The 20,051-nt window shown below is 40.3% G+C and overlaps 1 non-coding gene across 1 annotated transcript; it reads left to right on the top strand.

The window, feature by feature from the left end:
- The first annotated feature begins 19,478 nt into the window (after positions 1-19,478).
- Positions 19,479-19,585, top strand: LOC141426001 (U6 spliceosomal RNA). The gene has a single exon (XR_012451115.1). It is a non-coding gene; the product is annotated as a U6 spliceosomal RNA (small nuclear RNA).
- The last annotated feature ends 466 nt before the right edge of the window (positions 19,586-20,051 follow it).

Genomic DNA, 20,051 nt, shown 5'->3' with positions numbered 1-20,051 from the left:
AAGCTAGTCAATGAAAAACTATCAAATTTTTAAATGGGGCCCATCACTGTTCTTAGCTTCTACCTGAATAAGTTGGCGCCATAGCTGAGAAGACAGAATGCACACATGTGGGCCAGCCTGAGAAAGCTACAAAGCCATTTATTTGTTCTTTGGTGTAGAGCACTACAAAAATTAAAAGAAAACACACCTAACACCTAACTCCCAGATTTACTCTGAAAGGATCTGGACTGACAGGATGGTTCCAGGTGGCTGGTACATCACTCAGGAGCATGAAGTATAAGCAAATACCTGCAGAGGCCTTAGGTTAACACATCAACCAACACTGATTCCTAGTCTTCAAGAGTTGCATTCAAGACCGGCACCAGTGGCTCACACATCTAATCCTAGCTACTCGGGAGGCAGAGATCAGGAGGATCCAGACTCAAAGCCAGCCTGGGCAAACAGTTAGTGGGACCCTATTTCAAAAACACCCAACACACACACACACACACACACACACACACACACACAAAGGGAGTGACCCAAATTCATTCACAGTTGGTCAGCTATCCATAGATATACATTCATCAAATACAAACAACCCTCCCACACAGTCATCATGAACATAGCTTATTCCAAGGGGTTTACTCTAACTTTGTTTTAAGAGCACAGCAACTTTAGTTATTCATTCAAAGCAATACCCCTGAGATATAACAATGATAACCCTCACTTGTGGGGTGCACACTATATGTCAAGCACTGTGCTATCATCTCTGTAAGATGGCTCTTACTCTCTCCAGTTTCTGCCTGAGGCCACATAGCTACAGGATGGTAAAGCCAGAATACAAATTCAGCTTTGAGACTCCAGACGCCATGCTCTTTTCCCTACACATGTTTTTAAAACAAAAGCCAAAAAGACTGCAAAGTTCTCTGTTTATTTGTTCCCTTTGTTCTGTGATATTTGCTTCTGGTCTCTCTTTTTATTTGTTTGGTTGAACTGGAGTTTGAACCTAGGGTTTCATGCTTGCAAAGCAGATGCTCTACCACCTGAGCCTCGCCTGCAGTTCATTTTGCTCTGGTTATTTTGGAGATGGGGATCTCTTGAACTGTTTTGCCCACACTGGCCTTGAACCACAATCCTCCTGATCTCAACCTTCCAAGTAGCTAGGATTGCAGGAGTGAGCCACCAGGGTCTGACTCCTTCTGGCTTTTTGAAGTTTTATCTGTTCTCAAAGAAAATCCTTAGCATGACTGTTGCAGGGTTGAGTGGTCTGTTTGTCTGTTGTAGAGGTTTCCTTAAGCTGGGGAAGTGATAAGCATTGTTATAGTGTCCGTCATTCTTACACAAATCTTCTCTTTATCTTATCCTTATTAACTTTATCACATATAGAAACCTTCTCTCATACTTTTAGACCGAGCCTTTCTCAACCTACATTCTAGTCTAATAAATGGAACTCACTTGTTCTAGTAATTATGAAAATTTCATTATAACTGGGTAATATATGACACCAACTACCCTCAGTCCTCTAACTAGAACCACTTTAACTTGTTCCAGCTCTCCAGACCTTTCATGCAAGTTCTTTCATAATTCTGTCTTTGATAATGTAGTACTGTTCTCTTGAAATGTCTCTTCCCCCCAACCCCCACCCCCATTTTTTCACCTGACAAACTTCCTTTCATCCTTCAGGACTCAACTCAAAAGAAATATATATATAACTTCCTTTCATCCTTCAGGACTCAACTCAAAAACAATATATATATGTATATATTTTTTTTGCTTTCTTTTTTTGGCAGTATGGTGTTTGAACTGAGGGCTTCACACTTGTTAGGCAAGTGTTCTACCACTGGAGCCACGCTCTTTTCTGGTTGTTTTTGAGATAGGATCTCACATTTTGCCCAGGACAGCTTGGACCGTGAGTTTTCTATTTTTTTATGCTCCCCACCATCGCTGGGATGACAGGTGCACACCAGCATGCCCAGCTTTTTCTATTGAGATGGGATCATGAGAACTTTTTTGCCCTGGCTGGCCTGGAACTGTAATCCTCCTCTTGAGTAGCTGCAGTGAAAGGTGTGTACCACCACACTCAGTTATTGGATGAGATGTGGGTCTTGAAAACTATATTGCCTGGGCTGATCTCAAACCATCTCCCTCCCAATTTCAACCTCCCAAGTAGCTAGGATTACAGGCCTGAGCCACTGCACTAGCTTAAAGAATTTTTTTTATGATGATAACCCATATTTTTGTTTTGTGTTGCTATAACAGAATACCTAAGACAGGGTAGTTTATAATAACAAAGATTTATTTCTTATAGTTCTGGAGGCTTAGAAGCCCAAGGTCAAGGACCTTGCATGGGCCAAGAGCTTTCTTGTTGCATCTGTCATCCCATGGTGGAAGATAAAAGGGCAAGAAAACATGTGCCAGGGAGAGAAGGAAAAGGGAACTCATTCTCAATAACTAACCCTTTTTCCCCCCAATGGAATTAATCCATCCATAATGGCAGAGCCTTCATGATCTCACCACTTTTTAAAGGTCCTGCCTTTCAACACTGGGGATTGAGTTTCTAACACAGGGGCTGTGAGTGAAACATTCAAACCATATTGTCTTACACACCCCAAGCAGAGTTGGCTGTTCATATAATTGTCTTTAAGTTCTGTGGTCCCATTCTTTACCACTCAGTTACATTACCTGTCTCCCCTGGTGGCCAGGGAATTAACTGAGGTCAAGATCAATCTCTTCATCGTATATGGACAGTCAGCTTCTCATTACAAGGCCAGACACAGAATAGGTGCTCTGTGAATTTTATGTATTGAATTGGTGAAAGGATTATATTTGTATTTAGAAAAAATATGTCCTCTGCAATGTTTCTTGCATAGGACTTCCTACTTGCCTTTTTTCTTTCATAGTAGCATCCTTTTGACTCAGTCTCTCAATTAACTAAACTCCTTTACCAACATTATTTTCCAGTTTTAAAGTGTGACTAACTTAGTTTCAATGTCTTCATTAACTAGAAGTGTCTTTTGATCATTGTTTCTCACACTTACCCACATTTTTTTTTTTTTTTTTGGTAGAACTCTCCTCTTGGCCTTTCTATGCCCTTCTCTGACTCCCTGGCTTTTCCTCCTCTGCTAGTTCTACCTTCTGAGATACCATAATGGAATGTAAAATTCTCCACAGGGGAAAAGCCCAAATGCTAATCCACATCTCTTAAGCATATTATCTCAATGTCTTTTTCTTACACTGAAGCCCAAATCCTTTAGGGAATATAAGCAAAGCAGTAGAGTAAATGCAGGCACTCATAAGGAATAAACACAACTGAACCTATGCAAGAAAGTACCATAGCTATACAACACATAGGCTAAAAGCTTAAGTCTCAGAACCAATCAATCTGGGTTTGAATCCCAGCTCTACCACTTACCATCTGAGTTACCTCAATTTCATCATCTGTAAAATTGGTATTAAAATTATACATTTATCAAAGAATTGTTATACCTGCCAAATTCTAACATCATGGCTTAGGATCATCACCTCTTCAGCAAAACACTTGGACCAGAAGATCAAGTTTCTTTCAGCTCTAAATATCCTGTGATTATATGGTTTCTCATCAGCCCTATTTCTTCTCTTGGTTCTTTCCTTAGATTTATAAAAGAAAGGGAGTTGACTATCATCACTTATGACCAGCCTTTTAGGTTTGCCATCAATTGACAATTCCTACTTTCACTAACCTCTAAATTCCCACGGACATACACAAGAAGCAGTTACAGACCCGTGCAACGCCTTTTTGGGGTTGGTTGTTTGTTTGCAGTGCTGAGGACTGAACCCAGGCTCTCTCACAAGCTAGGCAAGCTCTCTATCTACCACTGAGCTACATCCCTTTCTGGTTTGCTTGTCCATTTGATTGTTTGAAACAGGGTATCACTGTTTTTAAGGTAGCACAGGCTGGCCTTAAATTCTCAACGCTCCTGCCTCAGCATCCTAAGTGCTGGGATTATAGGTATGCACATCAAACCAGGCCTCCAACAACTCTTAAAGCAGCTAAACTGCTTTTGTTCATGTGGAGATATTCCAAACTCCAAGATTAGATGAAGATTGCTTCCAGTATATTAGAACATTGGTTTCCAGTCTTCCAGATGATAAATCAGACTAGAGAGCTGTGACTGTATTCAAAATAGCTTAAATCTCACAAGAAACCTGTAACCACTTCTAGGTTATCCTGCATTAAAAAAATAGAGATTTCTGGAGAGAATTCAAAGTAGAATAAAATAGTTAATTTAAGAACATTTAAAAACTTAAAAAAATTAGAATCATTGGGCTTAATAAGAAGCAGGAGAAGATAATCTTAATAATGGTAGTCAGATTGGAAATGTGTTTGCAAAGGAAGAAGAACAAACAATTTTGAATCTGTCAGGCACAGAGCAAGAAAATTCCCCTTGTGATTTTTTTTCTTTTTGCAGTACTGGGGTTTGAACTCATGGCCTTCCTCACACATTGCTAGGCAGGCACTCTACCACCTGAGCCACTCAACCAACCCTATTTTGTGTTGAGTATCTTCGAGATAGGATCTCACTAATTATTTGCCCAGGCTGGCTTCAAACTGCAGTCCTTCAGATCTCTGCCTCCTGAGTAGCCAGGATTACTACAGGCATGAGGTACCAACTCCTGACTCCCTTGTGATTTCTTGGTGTTAGCAAATGTGCTTGTTACTTTTCCTCTTGGCCTTTGCACAAAAAGTCTGATTTTCTTATATCAGTTTCCTTGGTCTGTACATGAACATTCATTGCCTTCTAAATGTTAGAATATTATGAAATAGCAGTTTCTAATCTACTTCCTCTTATACTCTTATGAAATCCAGTGATAGTCATAAGGGGTTCTGGGTGTGTGAGCTATACACTGAGTTGCATGCCAAAAGTCTGCATTTTAAAGCCAGCAGGGTCATTGTTCAAGGCCATTTCTGGCAACAAAAGGCAAGCTGGGGCTTTGACCTGGGAGCCCAACCCTCTTGTCTGGGACAAGGATTGGCTGGGCCAGGCCTAAACTGGGGGCTGAAGAACACTTCCATCTTTTTACACAGGATCATGGAGACCAAAAGTCCCCATGTCTCTTATAGTGGAAGAGAGAAAAAAAAATGCTTTCCTGTGACCTCTTTGTGGCACTCCAGTCACCAAGACCACCACAGCCCTCACTGAATGGAGAAGAAGAGTGTGAAAGAGGAAGGAAGGAAGGAAAGGAGGAAGGGAGGGAGGGAGGGAGGGAAAAGGGGGGAAAGAGATGATAATCAAAACTATGTTTATCTTACTCAAAAGCCTGTAACTTGAGTGACTCTATGCTCCCCTGATTCTCAGGGCCTCTAATCAGAGCTTTAGCAGGCCACTAAAACTGCTAGAGAAGTTCAAGACCCAGCTCTCACAGAGAGGACCCCACCCCCAGACACAACGACCCGTGTCCCATGACTTCTAACAGCAAAGTAGAGATGCAAATGCAAGTATTGAGCTGCTCTGACCTGAAGATCCCTGCGAAATGCAAATCCTGGGTAAGCACATCAGAGTGAGGAATTAAAGCACCTAGGACCAAGATGACCAGTGGCCAAGGTAAGGAGAAGTGGAAGTGTGGAGTGCAAGGTAAGGCTGGACTCCAGGCTGAAGCAGCTATAGAAGAAGAGGAGTAGAGCTGTGGTTAGACCTGTTTGAATTGGGATCAGCAGCACAGACTCTAAAACTGCAGGACATATTTGAGCTGGGGACATAGCTCAGTGGAGGAGTGCTGTCCTAGAATGTGCAAAGGCCCTGGGTTTGATATCCTAAATAAAAGTGAAGGATGTCCACAGTGCAGGAACACTGGGCAAGACTGACTCATCCCAAGACAGGACTGTGTCCTCAAAGTTGCATTGGATGTGTGAGTGAACACCATCAAGGAAGTGCGTTCAGCTCTCAGAGCCATGCGGGGTGCCGAGTCTGTGCTTTGGAGCAATGGCAATATAATGCCCTTTATATTGATCTGTGCCATGTGGGGGGAAGTACAAAGGGACATATGTGCACTTTCCTCCAAGGGTTCCTGCATCAGTGCTCTGGCACTTGAGTTTGCATATATGCAAACCAGCATATGCATCCTCTGTCCACTCCTTAGCCATGGTGTGTTTCTAATTCAGCTCTCTAGGCACCTTGACACCATCTTTCCTACCAACAGGATTTCATTTACACCCTACATGCTTTCAGCTGGAGACAGTGCTGAACAGTATCTGCTGCTCAGTAGGTTGACATCAAAGAGGCTCACCTGGAAGAAGAAAGAAGGCTTTGATTTTCATCTGAACAAATAGGTGCTGTAAAAATGATTTAATGTTGCTTTCTAGTTGATAAAACATAGCATTACCTTTCAAAAGGCAAAAGGGTTTTAAAGTCAGAGCCACTGCAGATACTGTAGTGCTCGGCTAGGGGTGGAGTTTAGAAGGAAGGCTCACCTCTGAGTCTCTGTCTGCCCCCAGCCCAGGACAATGAAGTAGTAAACCTAGAAACTCATTTGTCTAACAGGAGCTGATTTATAATTTATTATTAAGAATAACCATAATGGCCAGTGGCTCATGCCTGAAATCCTAGCTACTTGGGAGGCTGTGATCAGGAGGATCACAGTTCAAGGTCAGGGTGGGCAAGTAGTTCTCAAGACCCCCATCTCCAAATAACCAAAGCAAAAATGGACTGGAGTTGTGGCTAAAGTAGTAAAGCACCTGCTTTGTGAGCAGGAAAACCTGAGTTCAAGCCCTAGTCCCCTCCCCCACCAAAAAAAATAACCATAATAACCTTGGTCTTAAAGATGATATACTAACCATTTTTCACATACCTTGTTACAGTTAATTTTAACAACAATTATCAGATCAACAAGTGAATACATGAGTGCTTACTCTCTGAAAAGCACTGTTCCTGGCATGGTAAAGAACCCATTACTTACTCTTATTTGTGGCTGGCAGTAATTTCTAACATAATAAAAGTTAAATTTTTCCTGATTTTGATCCCTGACACCAGAAAAAAACCAAGCAAATAAAAAAGTTAAAATTATATAATCTTTGATGATAACTGAATTTCTAGGAATTCATACTACAGATGCATTAGTACATATGTAAAATGGCATATGCAAGATTATTCACACAGCAGTATTTATAATAACTGAAGGTTGGTGCTATTGATTATCAGTAGGTATTAGTTAACTAAACTAAGTTATAGCCTTTTATGAGACTATAAAAAAAGAATACAAGTGCTTTTCCTGTACTGATTAGAAACTTTTCCAAGATATAATATAAAATGATAAAAAGAAAGATGCAGGAGAGCTGGTGGAGTGGCTCAAGCCCAGCAAGAGTGAGACCCTGAGTTCAAGTCCCAGTACCACCCAAAAAAGAAAAAAAGAAAGATGCAGAAGAGTCTTTTAGTGTTTTATACTTGAAAAGATATTAACAGGGCCTGGTGTGGTTCAAGTGGTAGAGTGCCTGCTTTGCAAGCACAAAGCCCTGAGTTCAAACCCCAGTCCCACCAAAAAAAAAAAAAAGAAGAAGAAGAAGAAATTGGTAACAATGGCTGTCTTCTGAAAGAAAACTAAATGCCTCACAAATATGATCCAGAGGCTCTTAGGGTTAATCCCAGGTTAAGATGGTCAACTGGCTAAATGGCAGTTCTCGTCATGCATTAGATAAAGAGTTATTTTTCTATGGAAAATAATATATGGATTCTATACATGGATTTTAAAAAATATTTTTACATGTGGAAAATCCCAATTTATTTTCCAATTTTTCACCTAATTAGAAAGCTATCCAGTTTTTGGATCACTTCCAGGTTCTTTCTATCTTGGACAAATCCAAGTGGACTCTAAAAGAAATAACTCCCTCTGTGTTTACATGTGTATCCTTTCACTCTTGATCTTAGCCAAAATGCTGAGAAGTGATGTGTGTATCCTTTTAATATCTGTAAAGTCAGTGTAAATTGACATGTTCTTAAATGTTAAAAAATTGGGAAATAGATTGCCTGAGAGAAAATGACACTGCAAATATGAAGACTGAGCAATAGAAAAGAAATATGACAGAAGTCAAAAACAATAACAAGAAAAAAAATCAAGGATTAAGTTAGCTGGGGTCTGAGGGAAGAAGGATTGGTGGAAGGCACTAAGAAACTAAAATACCATTAAAATCTAATTGTAGAATATTCCCATAGGGAGATCCAAGGGAAATCTACCACTGCAGGGGATAGCTCAGGTGCACTTTGTTCTGAACTGCAGCACGTTCATCTTAAATTAGAATTTGTGCACAATTCTATTTTGTAGGGTGCAAATATACCCATTGAGATTCATGATGAAAAGTTAGAATTTTTATTTCTGCGTTTTTAGTTCCATTTGTAGATGTTTTATTATGTACACGACATATTCTTTCAGTACTACATGTTTAATATACACATACACATATTAAAATATTGGATGCTCAAACTTTTCTTATGGATAAGACCAAAAACAGCTTGGAGACCACTGGACCACAACTCCAGGTTAATAATTAAAGAAGCCACAAGGAAATAAGCTTGCTTCTCTGGTGTCCAGGATTACTGGCATGAAGGCAAAGGAGGACTATATTAGAGTAAGACACTAGACTTTTTGGGAAGACAGGAACAGATTCTAAGCCAAGTATACATATGTATGCCCTAAAAATGGATATATATTAGATGTTTTTCCCATCCTAAGCAGCTGAATATCATTCTGGTGGTGACTTGGAATTTAGGAACTTCAGAGATTAAGATCAAAGGGTAGGAGCTATAATGTAAAATTTAGCCCCAAAGAAAAACTATCTTTGATCCCTAAGGGGAAGGGAAGAAGAACAGGGATTAAGTTCTAGCATTTTGTCATGCATTCAATCAAAGATATTCTTGAGGTACTTTTACTTCTGCCGATGTAGTAACTGGTACTAGATTTGTCTTTGATAGTAAGTAACAGGAAAGTAAGCAAAAAATACATGAAACAACTGTTTTTAGACAGTGGACAATTGTGATTTTGATCACAAAGAGAAGAGAACAAAATGAGGTTCTAGACTCTAGACCAAAGCACAGGTACAGAGAACCCCACCAGAGAACAGTAGTTGTCATGAGATAGAGACAGAGGCAGCATTCAGGAAGGGTGAGGAAATTTTCTCATTGGTAGGGGTACCTGAGAATGGTAATGTATAAAAGACTCATTTGCTTTCATTTAACAAATTGTAGGTCTGGTGGAGTGGTTCAAGTGCTAGAGTGCCTCCCTAGCAAGCATGAAGCCCTGAGTTCAAACGCCAGTACCACCCCCCCCAAAAAAGGGCAAGTTACAGCACAGTTTACAAGCAAATACATGCATGCATACATACATGTATCATATATGTAAAATAATAATGTAATTCTTACACATGTTAATTCTAACTCACTTTCTAGAATGGGAGAGAAAAGCGAGGATTATACCCTTGGTTCATGTGTTTTTCAAATAAGTGAATGTCATGCACTGTATTAGTCACTTTACATTGCTGTGACAAAACACCTGAGAAAACAAAAGGAGGAAAAATTTATTTTGGTTCACAGTGTCAGAGGTCCATGGTCCATGGTTGCTTGGCCCCATTGCTTGTGGGGCTGTGGTAAAGCAGAGATGGCATAGTAGAGTGTAATGCTCACCTCATGGTAGCTGGCCAGGAAGCAGAGAAATACAGAAGGGAGCTAGGGACAAGGTAAACCCTTCAAGGGCACACCCCCAGTGATCTCATACTCCTAATAGCTCCACTTCCTAATTTCCACCACCTCCCTATAATGACATCAATAAGTCCATCAATGGATTAAACCATTGATTTGGTCACAGCCTTCATGACCCAATCACTTCCCTAATGTGCCATCAGATGGGGACTAAACCTTCAACACGTGAGCCTTATTGGGGGGGCATTTCATGTCCAAGACATGATTTTCTGTCCTGGGCCCCCAAAACCTCATTTCCATCTCATAATGCAAAGTGCACTTAGTCTATCTCTAAAGTCCCCAAAGGCTCAACGGTTCCAGTATTTCTCAAAAGTCTAAATTCAAAGTCTCTTCTGAGAGTTTGCCTTGGCAAACTTTTAGCTGTGCGCCCCTGTAAAATAAAAACAAAATCACATACTTCTACAATATGATGAAAGTACATGATAAACACTCCCATTCCCAAAAGGAGGAATGAGGGCATAAAAGGAAGGCTAGGACCAAAGCAAGATTAAAACCCAGTAGGCAAACATTAAATCCTGTAGCTCCAAGTCTGCTATTCTAAGCAATGGCACAATGTGAATTCCAGAGGGCTTGGGAAGTCCCATCCTATGTCCTTGCTGGATGCAGCCCACATGGCCACTGTCTTTGACTAGCTCTTCTTGCTGCCCATACCTTTCCACAGCAGATGTTCCACACTCCTGGCATCTCCAACTTCCTAGAATCTCCACCAAAGCTTAGGCTTCACCCTCACAGCTTCCCACATTCCCACCTCATTGGCTGCCCACAGGGAATCTAACCTGCTACACTTGCTTGGCATCCCAGGCTTTCCTTTGAAATCTGGGTGGAAACTCCATGACCCCAGAGTTCTTGTATTCTTGTGCCTCCAAAAGCAGCACGATGTGGACAACACCAAGGTCTCCTGACAGCTTGAGCAATATCTGGATTGCCTAGAGCTGCAGCAGCCTCTAGGCTCTTAAACAGCTGTGCATGGTGAAACAAATTCAAGAGAAATAAATTCCTAGGTGACCCTATGTGAGCAGGGTGCTCTGGTTGCACTATTTTCTCAAAAGAAAGTCTTTCAAAAGAGTCTATACTCATACCCTTGAACCTGCAATGGGTGGGGTAATCCCAAGATGTCATCGAGGCCTCTTTCCTACTGTCCTAGTATTTTTTTTTTCTATTGGTGCTAAGTTTTTCTGAAAACACACCCTCCTTGGCTCCAATTTTTTTTTTTGTGGTATGGGATTTGAACTCAGAGCCTCATGCATGTCAGGCAGGGACTGTACCACTTAAGCCACTCTGCCAGCTCTTTTTTGTGTTGGGTATTTTTGAGATAGGGCTAGGCTGGGCTAGCCTTCAACTGTGATCCTCCTGATCTCTGCCTCCTGAGTAGTTAGGATTACAGGCATAATACCTATGGAAGAAGCCATAGGTGACCAGCTTACTTGACCCCAACTTTACATACTCTTCTTTTATGACCAAACCACAAGATTTTCAAATATTTCCACTTTGCATTTTTCTCATAAATTTCACTGTAAATATCACTAAAATCAGCTACCAATATCCATGCCACAGTCTGAATGCAGTCTTGAAATTTCCTTTGCTAGACTACTTGGTCCATCACCTTTAAATTCAGTCTCCCAAAGGAAGGCTATTCTCACAATTTTACCCCCCTATACAATGAATATATCATAATAAAAAAATGGAAAAGTAAAATAAATTTAGCCTCCCACAAAGTCTCAGGATCTGGACAAATTGGAAATGAGTTTCTTGCCACTGTGTAACATAAATGTCCTTGTTTCCATCTGAAGTTTCACTAATGTACTTTTTACGGTCTCCTTTCCTATTGGCATTCTGGTATTCTGAGCCCCACCAGAATTGCCCATTAAGCTCTACTTACGGTATTCTAAATATTTTCTAACCTGATTCTCCAATCACTTCTAAATTCCTCCCACAAACCAATTCCAAAGACTAGTAAGTCACACACATAGCAACAACCCCACATCTGGTACCAATTTTCTGTGTTAGTCACTTTTCATTGCTGTGACAAAACAACTGGGAAAACAATTTAAAAGAAGGAAAGATTTATTTTGGCTCCAGTTTCAGAGGTCAATGGTCCGTGACTGTGAGAGACTGAGGCAGTGGAGGTAGGCCTTGACATGAGCACAGCTATGTCAAGGGCCTCTTGGCTAATAGGCATAGACCCAGCCAAGGGGAGGCAAGGTTCAGCAAGGCTACCTTGAAAGAAAAACAGGACATGCTGACCTGGTCAGGATAGTCTGTAGTAAATAACAACATACCACAGCTGCTCCTTTCCTGCCACCTATGCAACTGGACCCAAGAGAACTCGACCTGCATTTCACCCTGCTTTCCCATACATGCTGTATAAATAAATGCGCTTGGAGGTAGAGGGGGTCACTAACAGGAGTGTTGGACCTATCTGATCCCAGATTTTCTCTATGTCTGTCTTTGTGTCTTTTTCTTAATCCCCAGTCACCCCCAGTCAGGTCAACAGACCTTCTCACACAGGTCGTGAGACATGATCACTTGCCTCATTGCTATGGGCCTGTAGTAAGACAGAGCATCATGGTGAGGGCATAGTGGGGCAAAGATACTCCCCTCATGGTGTCCAGGAAGTACAGAGATAAAGACAGAGAGAGGGACAAGGTATACCTTTTAAGGGCACATCCCCAGTGACCTAATTCTCCAACTAGGTCCTACTTCCTATTTCCAGCACCTCCCAATAATGCCATTAGCTTATGAATTCATCATTGAATACATCCATTGATTAGGTCAGAACCCTCATGATTGAATCACTCCCAAAAAGTGCACCAGCTGGGGTCTTTCAACATGTGAGTCTTTTGCAGGAGACACTTCATACCCAAATTGTAGCACTTATTATGTGTGTTTTAAAGAAGATATTATACAAGGTGATTTTTAATTACTAAAAAAATATATCATCTTATGGATACATAATAGCAACAAGGTCTTTGATTAGCTCATGAGGATCTGCTTTCTGCTCTGAGGATCCAAAGAAAGCATGAAAGTCAGATATACATTATTAACAATAACAACAATGGGAATAATACAACTATCATTTATCAATGATCATTAGATAACAGTTACAATGCAAGGCACTTGTTATACAAAGTGGCATTAAATCTGCACAACAATGCTTGGAGGTGCATCAGAATCACTATTCATGTTTTGCAATGAAGAAAGGGGGAATCCTAAAGTTTCCTTGACTTGCTCTGATCCCTGCAGAGGATTTGATCCCGAATCAGATTCTAAGGCTTATGTTCTTATCCATTACATAGGACTGCCTCTCACATTGCAATCAGATGGCATTTTGGGAGCGTGGAATCAGAACCCAGTGGCAAAATGAGAATTGAGGTATCAGTCAGATTTCAGCACAGGAGAGAAACAAGTCCAGATATATAAGAAGCAAAGGATTTAATAAGGAATTATGACTGCCAGCCTGGGCAACATAGCAAGACCCTGTAACTAAAAAAAAAAAAAAATTTGATGAACTTGTTTTCCAAAGAAATTTTAGATGGAATGACCATATTATTGCCAAAACAGGACAATAAATGGGTCATATTAAGAATTAGGCTGAGGGTTGGGAATGTAGGTCAGTGGTAGGTTACTTGTTTAGCATGCACAAGGCCCTGGGGTTAGATCCCCAGCAATGAAAGAAAAAAAAAAAAGACTAAGCTTAGATAAGAGGCATATAAAGCAGGACTTTGGTAACCTATTTGCAAGAAGTCTTCTTCAATACATAGTATGAAATATTAGCAGTCCCTTGGGAAGGCATCTCACTTAGTGATTATGTACTAGGCACTCAGTCACAAGGGTCCCTGCTCTGCACTCCCCTCTCTTAAGCTGTGCTTGGAAGAGAGTTACATGAGACACAGAATGGGTCTATCTAAGATTTCCTTTGGTTTTAGGAAAAATAGCCAGCCACATACAGAGTAGTCGGTTTTTTTTGCTTCACCTGTGTCAATGAGACCTGTTTGGTCACCCACCATGGCTTTCCATGGGATCCATGGTAACCAAAAGTTCTTGGATCTGAGCAGAGCTACTCATGTCTTGAATATACATTTCTGCAAGGATGATATATGTTTCATTTGTTGTCACTTTTAAAATCCTCATTTTTAAAATGTGTCACTGATTGACAAACTGGCTACTGCTAGTTAACCCAACTTTCATAGAGTGGCGATATGAGTACAAAACTTCCTTGCTTGTGTGGTGGCTTAAACCATAAAGGTAAAGTTACAATAAGAAATGTCAGCTCTGACTAATGCAATAGCAAACAAGGCATCCCATATCGTTACGGCTGGATGAGATTATAAAATTAACCTAATCTAGGTCCTTTATCTTTAAACAGGGACAGCAAGCCCAGAGTGTTCAGTGACTTATCTAAGGTACACAGCTAATCAAAGCTGAACTGAGACAACTACCCACAGTTGTGATTCCTACTCTAGCGGTTTTTGACACAACACAGAACTACACTTTGTTGCTGTTGTGAAGAGAAAGGAAGTCACCTTTGACTTTTCTGCTTGGGACAAGTAAATACAAGACGTTTGTTTCCATTATGCTATAGAATGCGAGTTAGGAGATATTTCCAGACTTGCTTCTCATTAAATAATTGACTATTCAGTACTTACAACAGAGGCACATTAGGCTTATTGAAGTCACACTCATATGCAAAAGACAAATATAATCTAACCAAAATAGAAATGCTTTACAAAGTATAGATTGTTTATTGTTTTACTTCTCCAATGGAAATGTAAGTGCACTTGCCTTGATGAAAGGCTGAGTTGATGGACATACTTGAATGCTGTATTGGAGAGACCAGAAAATTACTAAGGTAAATTAAGATACAGGAATATTTTATATTTGTATCTCATTTACAACAATTTACCATTTTAATTTTTTAATGATTTTTTTTAAAAAAATAATCCAGGTGCTGGTGGCTCACGCCTATAATCATAGCTACTTGGGAGGCTGAGATAGGGAGGATCAAGGTTCGAGGCCAGCCCAGGGAAATAGTTTGTGAGATTCCCCATCTCCAAAATAAACAGCGTGAAATGAATAGGAAGTGTGGATCAAGCAGCAGAGTATCTGCTTTGCAAGTGTGAAGTTCTGAGTTCAAACCCCAATCCTGCCAAAAATTAAAGAAGACAATTACCAGATGAATAAGAATAATGCTCTTAGATAGAGTTCAAAATGTTAATAGAACATTTCACTTCAATACTGGGTTTTGAACTCAGGACTTTGAGATTGCTAGGCAGGCATTCTCTCACTTGAGCCATGTCTGCAGACCTTTTTTTCTCTGGTTATTCTTGAGATAAGGTTTTGGTTTTTGCCCAAACCAGCCTAACCTTGATCTTCCTATTTTACACATCTGGCCATTGCTGAGATGACAGGCGTTCACCACTATGTCCAGCTATTGGTTGAGATGGGGTCTTGCGAACTATTTACTTGGGCTGGCCTGAAACCATGATTTCCCTATCTCAGCATCCCAAAGTAGCTAGGATTACAGGCATGAGCCACCTCTGCCTGTGCTTAACTATGACTTTTAACTGAGATATAAGGTATGTTTTAAAAAAATCTTAATTTGAGAACAAAGGAAACTACCCTAGAACCTAATGTAGTAAGCTATTGATAACGGTCCTTTACTGAAAGTATATTGCTGATACATGTTTTCTTGTGAAATCTAAAGTTAAATAGTTGTACTATGAAGGACTGTGACTCTTACATTTCCCCCATGAAGAACAATAAATCATGTTTATTACAAAAAAAGGCAGGGGGGAAGACACAGGAAAACTCCACAACCACCTTCACTGAAGACATCATCCTTTTGAACAAAGCTTTTCAAAATGCAGTCGCACCTGTTGTCTCCAACATTCTGTTTCTAAGAGAGAAGCCTGTGTTTCTGTCATGTTAGGAGACAGACAGCAGCTTCTGCTGCCTGCCAACCACTTTTGAAGCATGGTCAGTATCAGAAAGTCTGTGAGACAAAAATGCCCATGGGGACCACACTGGGGTCACCAAGCTCAGAGCAGAAGGGAAGATGCTGGAGAGAAAGATTCAGCACAGCAATTCCAGGTATGACTGCAGGGTGAAAGAGGAAAACATTTGTGTTCTGTGGCCCAGGATCCCTTAGTGATTCATATTGACCTCTACTCCCCTACAAGGGCGTCCTTCCCTCCAGAGCCTCACCCTAACCCGCAGGTTCCTTACTAATGTTATTGTTATCATTCCCTCCTTAGGCTCCACTGACTGGATGTGCAAAACAGCCAGTCATAAAGAGGAAGTTAGTGGAGAACCTGGCTGCTTAGAAAAATACAACTTCCATTTCATTCCAAGAAGTCAGAGATCTTTCTTTGGTTCATCAAAGATCCTAAGCCATGAAAACAGTGTCTGACTCATCAAATATTTTTAAATAAATGCTTGTTAAATGAATAAACAAACATGCACACTTCTGCATCCTTAAACCACGAGAATGATAGGAAATTGTTTCTACCTTCTGAGCCAGGAGCCCCAGATGTGGAGAGTACAAGGGGCCAGCTCTCTGGGGACAATGCACAGCAACTTTGGCAAATGGGCCCACAGCCAGGGCTTCCCTTGCTAGGTGGTGATAGGGGCTCTTTATAAAACAGAGGCCCCTCTTGCTTTCTCTTCTGCTTCTCTAAGTTTATTTCCTCAAACTTTATTCTGTCACAGATTTTTGACCTTTGGAAATAAAAGCCACACACAGTTCCCAGGTTACTTTGCATTCTTCTCTAACTTGTAACTTCCCCAAGGCAGTGACACACAGAGCAGATTCCAAACAAAACTGGGTAGAATGGAAAGTGAAATATATCTTTTAAATATATAAGATATATATCAAAACATCCAACCAGCTAGGTAACAGAGCAGGTAAATATATTAAGGCAACTCTGAGACCAGAAAGAAAGAACACTTGTGTGTATGCCCCTTAAAATTCTAATACAGAAAGGAATTGCCTATCTATTATTAACTATTAAAAACATTTTCCAAATATCCTCTTACAACCAGCAGATTAAAGGAAACACATCTTCAAAAAAATGTTTGGGTATTAGCCTGGTTTAAAAACATGACAGCCAGCAAGGGTGTGGTGTTACACCTGTAATCCCAGCACTCGGGAGGATCATAAATTTAAGACCAGTCTGGCCTACATAACAATACCATGTCTCTAAAGATACTTAATTTATGTCATCTCTCTTCCTTTCAAACTGGGATTTGAACTCAGGGCCTTGTGCTTGCTAGGAAGACACTTAATCACTTGAGCCCTTTTTGCTTTAGTTATTTTTCAGGTAGAGCCCCTCATGCTTTTGCCTGGGCTAGCCTTGGACCATACTCCTACTGTGCCTCCCTTGTACCTGAAATTATAGACATATGCCACCGCGTCTGGCCCAACTTACCTTTTGAATATAATTTAAGTCTCCTCTTTGTGAGGATGATGAGCATTGTTGATTTCAGCTTTTAATACATTTTAGGAGAGCAAAAGCACCTTTCCCTCCCACCCTAAACGATGCCGAGGACTTCCTGGTAGGAATTAATTTGGGATGAAAGAGGGGCAATTGCTTTGCAGGTGAGGATGGGCCTGGTGGGAGGGTTCTTTAGAACTTCCAATATGGGTTTTAAGAACAATGGCAACAGTGAACCCACATGAGAAGATGCAGTCATGAACCACACTGATTTATGAATTATTATACAAGCCAGAAAAAGTTTAACACCAACCTTTAAAAATTATTCTCTCTTCTCAAGTAGGGGAAAATAGGAATGTCATAAAAACCTGTGAGCTAGAAAGCAGGCCAGAGCTGAGGTTCAGTACAATATCTCTTCCTATTCCTGTACTCTCTTCTGCATCTCACATCACCATTTATGTTTCTGAAGAAACCAGTCTCCCAGTCTCCAAGCCAAAAAAAAAAAAACCCTCAAGTCGAACTAATGTATGAGTATAATGATGAGAATCCCTCCAATTCCTTTCTGCTGTCATTTTGCTGTGATCTTTGGACAGCTCGTAGTTCAGCCCCAGACAGATTGGAGCTGCAATCTGACTACACAGTGTGCTATAGGTAGAGAGAGTCTTCAAAATTAAGTAGGACTACCTAACTTTAAACCTTTGGCATAACCTGTGAGAGACCACCTAAAACACTATTGCTCTTTACACTTTCTGTGCCTTTTGAATACTATTACACTTAAAATATTTTTACATTTGGAAAGCCAAACACATAAAACAGGTATCTCTCCAAAGAGAATATTTATGTGGTATTTTGTTATAGGGAAGAGTAAATGCAAAAGAGAGGCACCCCTAATTCAAGGTCAGTTAGCCCCAAGTTATGGGTGAGAAAAACTGTATTTTCTAAAATATTTTTTAACACAAATTCATTCACTTTTTAAGCCAATTAAAACAGCAAGAATCTACTTAATTACCTTTTCTTTTTCTTTCAGTTTGAATAACAATTATTGAGTCTTTATTTTCAATTGACATATCATACTTAAATATGCTTATGGACTACAGTGTGATATCTTCATAGATATATCACATGTATCATAGATATATTACATGTATACAACATGTAATGATCAAATCATGGTAATTAGCATATCCATAACCTCAAACATTTGTCATTTCTTTGTATTGAGAACATCCAAAATCCTCTATTTTAGCTCTTTTGAATTTTTTTTTTGATAGAACTGAGGTTTGAACTCAGAGCTTCCCACTTGCAAAGCAGGCACTCTATGTTTTTAGTCAAGCCTCCAGTCCATTTTGCTCTGGTTATTTTGGAGATGGGGTTTCTCGAGCTATTGACTGGGATTGCCTTGAATCACTATCCTCCCAGTCTCAGCCTCCCAAGCAGCTAGGATTACAGGCATGAGCCACCTGGTGCAGTTTGGCCAACTTTTTATAACCCAAGTGCAAATCATGAAGACATTTCCATAAAATGTCAGCCATGGATGCAATCCTAAACTGTGAAGTCCAAACTTCTGTTTCTCCTGTCTTTTGGACAAAGTCTCATTATTTTCCCTATTATATCAATATAAGTTATGAAAGGAAAATAACTGATGTGAATGCATTTACCAAAATTGTTGCTATCATTGCACTGCTATTAAGTCTCACATAGCACCTATTCTGATAGGTGCTACTCATTCATGAAATATGATGATGTTTAAGAAGGACAGGGCAGAACTTACATCTGTGACCAAAAGACTTTGTAATCCAATTTAACCCCAGGTAGAATTTTTCATCATCTACGGAAGTCCATCAAGTGATGCTGACCTGGGTAAGTAATTTTTTTAAGTAGGATTTCCTGAAGTAACTAGGTCATCAAACCACAACATGAAGTCATACGTTCTGGTAGAAAGTTGCCAGTACATCTTTAAAAGCCAGAGATAGGTGTGCATCCAGGTCTTTGTGTGTGTTAGGTACTAAGCATGGTATCTGCTAAGTACTAAAGAGAATTTCCCACTGTACATATTGAGATGTCCCTGATCAAACTGTTGGGACCTAAGGCTGTAGATCAACAGGCTATGACTGAAATTTTTAAGATATTTTGAATAACAACATGAGAAAAACACACCCTGGTTATCTTCTTCAGCATTAGGGATTATGTCATACAGTCTATTTAATGCGTATCTAAAATTCATATTGAAGTTACTATTGGCAATAAAAATTCAGTTCACTGATAATTATACAGGCAAAGGTGTAATTTATCAAAACAATATTTTATTTATTTAAATGACTTATTGTTAAGAAATGGACAAGTGCTCGCTTCGGCAGCACATATACTCAAATTGGAACGATACAGAGAAGATTAGCATGGCCCCTGCGCAAGGATGACACGCAAATTCGTGAAGCGTTCCATATTTAAAGAAAAGAAATGGACAAGTCCTGCAGGAGTAGGTTGGGGCATATCCTGATCCCTGTTCCAGCCCCCTGTTCTGTGAGGGTTGCTTGCCATGAGCCCACAGCTGAGTCCCTTTCTGCATATGGCCCTCAGCTAAAAGACTTGTGCACTGTTTTACTTCCTCCCCAGGAGCATCCCACGTTTAATAAGAGGGCATAAGTCTCTTACGAAGGCCATTGCTCCCATTCAGATGACTCTAAAAGGAAATCGCAGCTCCAGAGCCTTAGGATCACCTGAGGTCGCTATAGCAAATTGTTCAGTTCAACAGCTCTCTGCCCCACCTTGCTGCCCTCCCTCCATCACAGGTGTGGTTCACAAATAGTTTAAGAGACTCTCAAACTGCTTTTGCTGAAAAGCACTGACTCCTTCTTGGCCCCATGAATTAACTAAAAACAGAAGAAGCTTTGCGTCCCTGCCTCCATTTTGTATC

This window comes from Castor canadensis, chromosome 8, assembly GCF_047511655.1.
Source record: "Castor canadensis chromosome 8, mCasCan1.hap1v2, whole genome shotgun sequence".
Classification (NCBI taxonomy): domain Eukaryota; kingdom Metazoa; phylum Chordata; class Mammalia; order Rodentia; family Castoridae; genus Castor; species Castor canadensis.
Note: the sequence above shows the minus strand (reverse complement) of the source record. Positions and strands in the feature narration are given on the sequence as shown.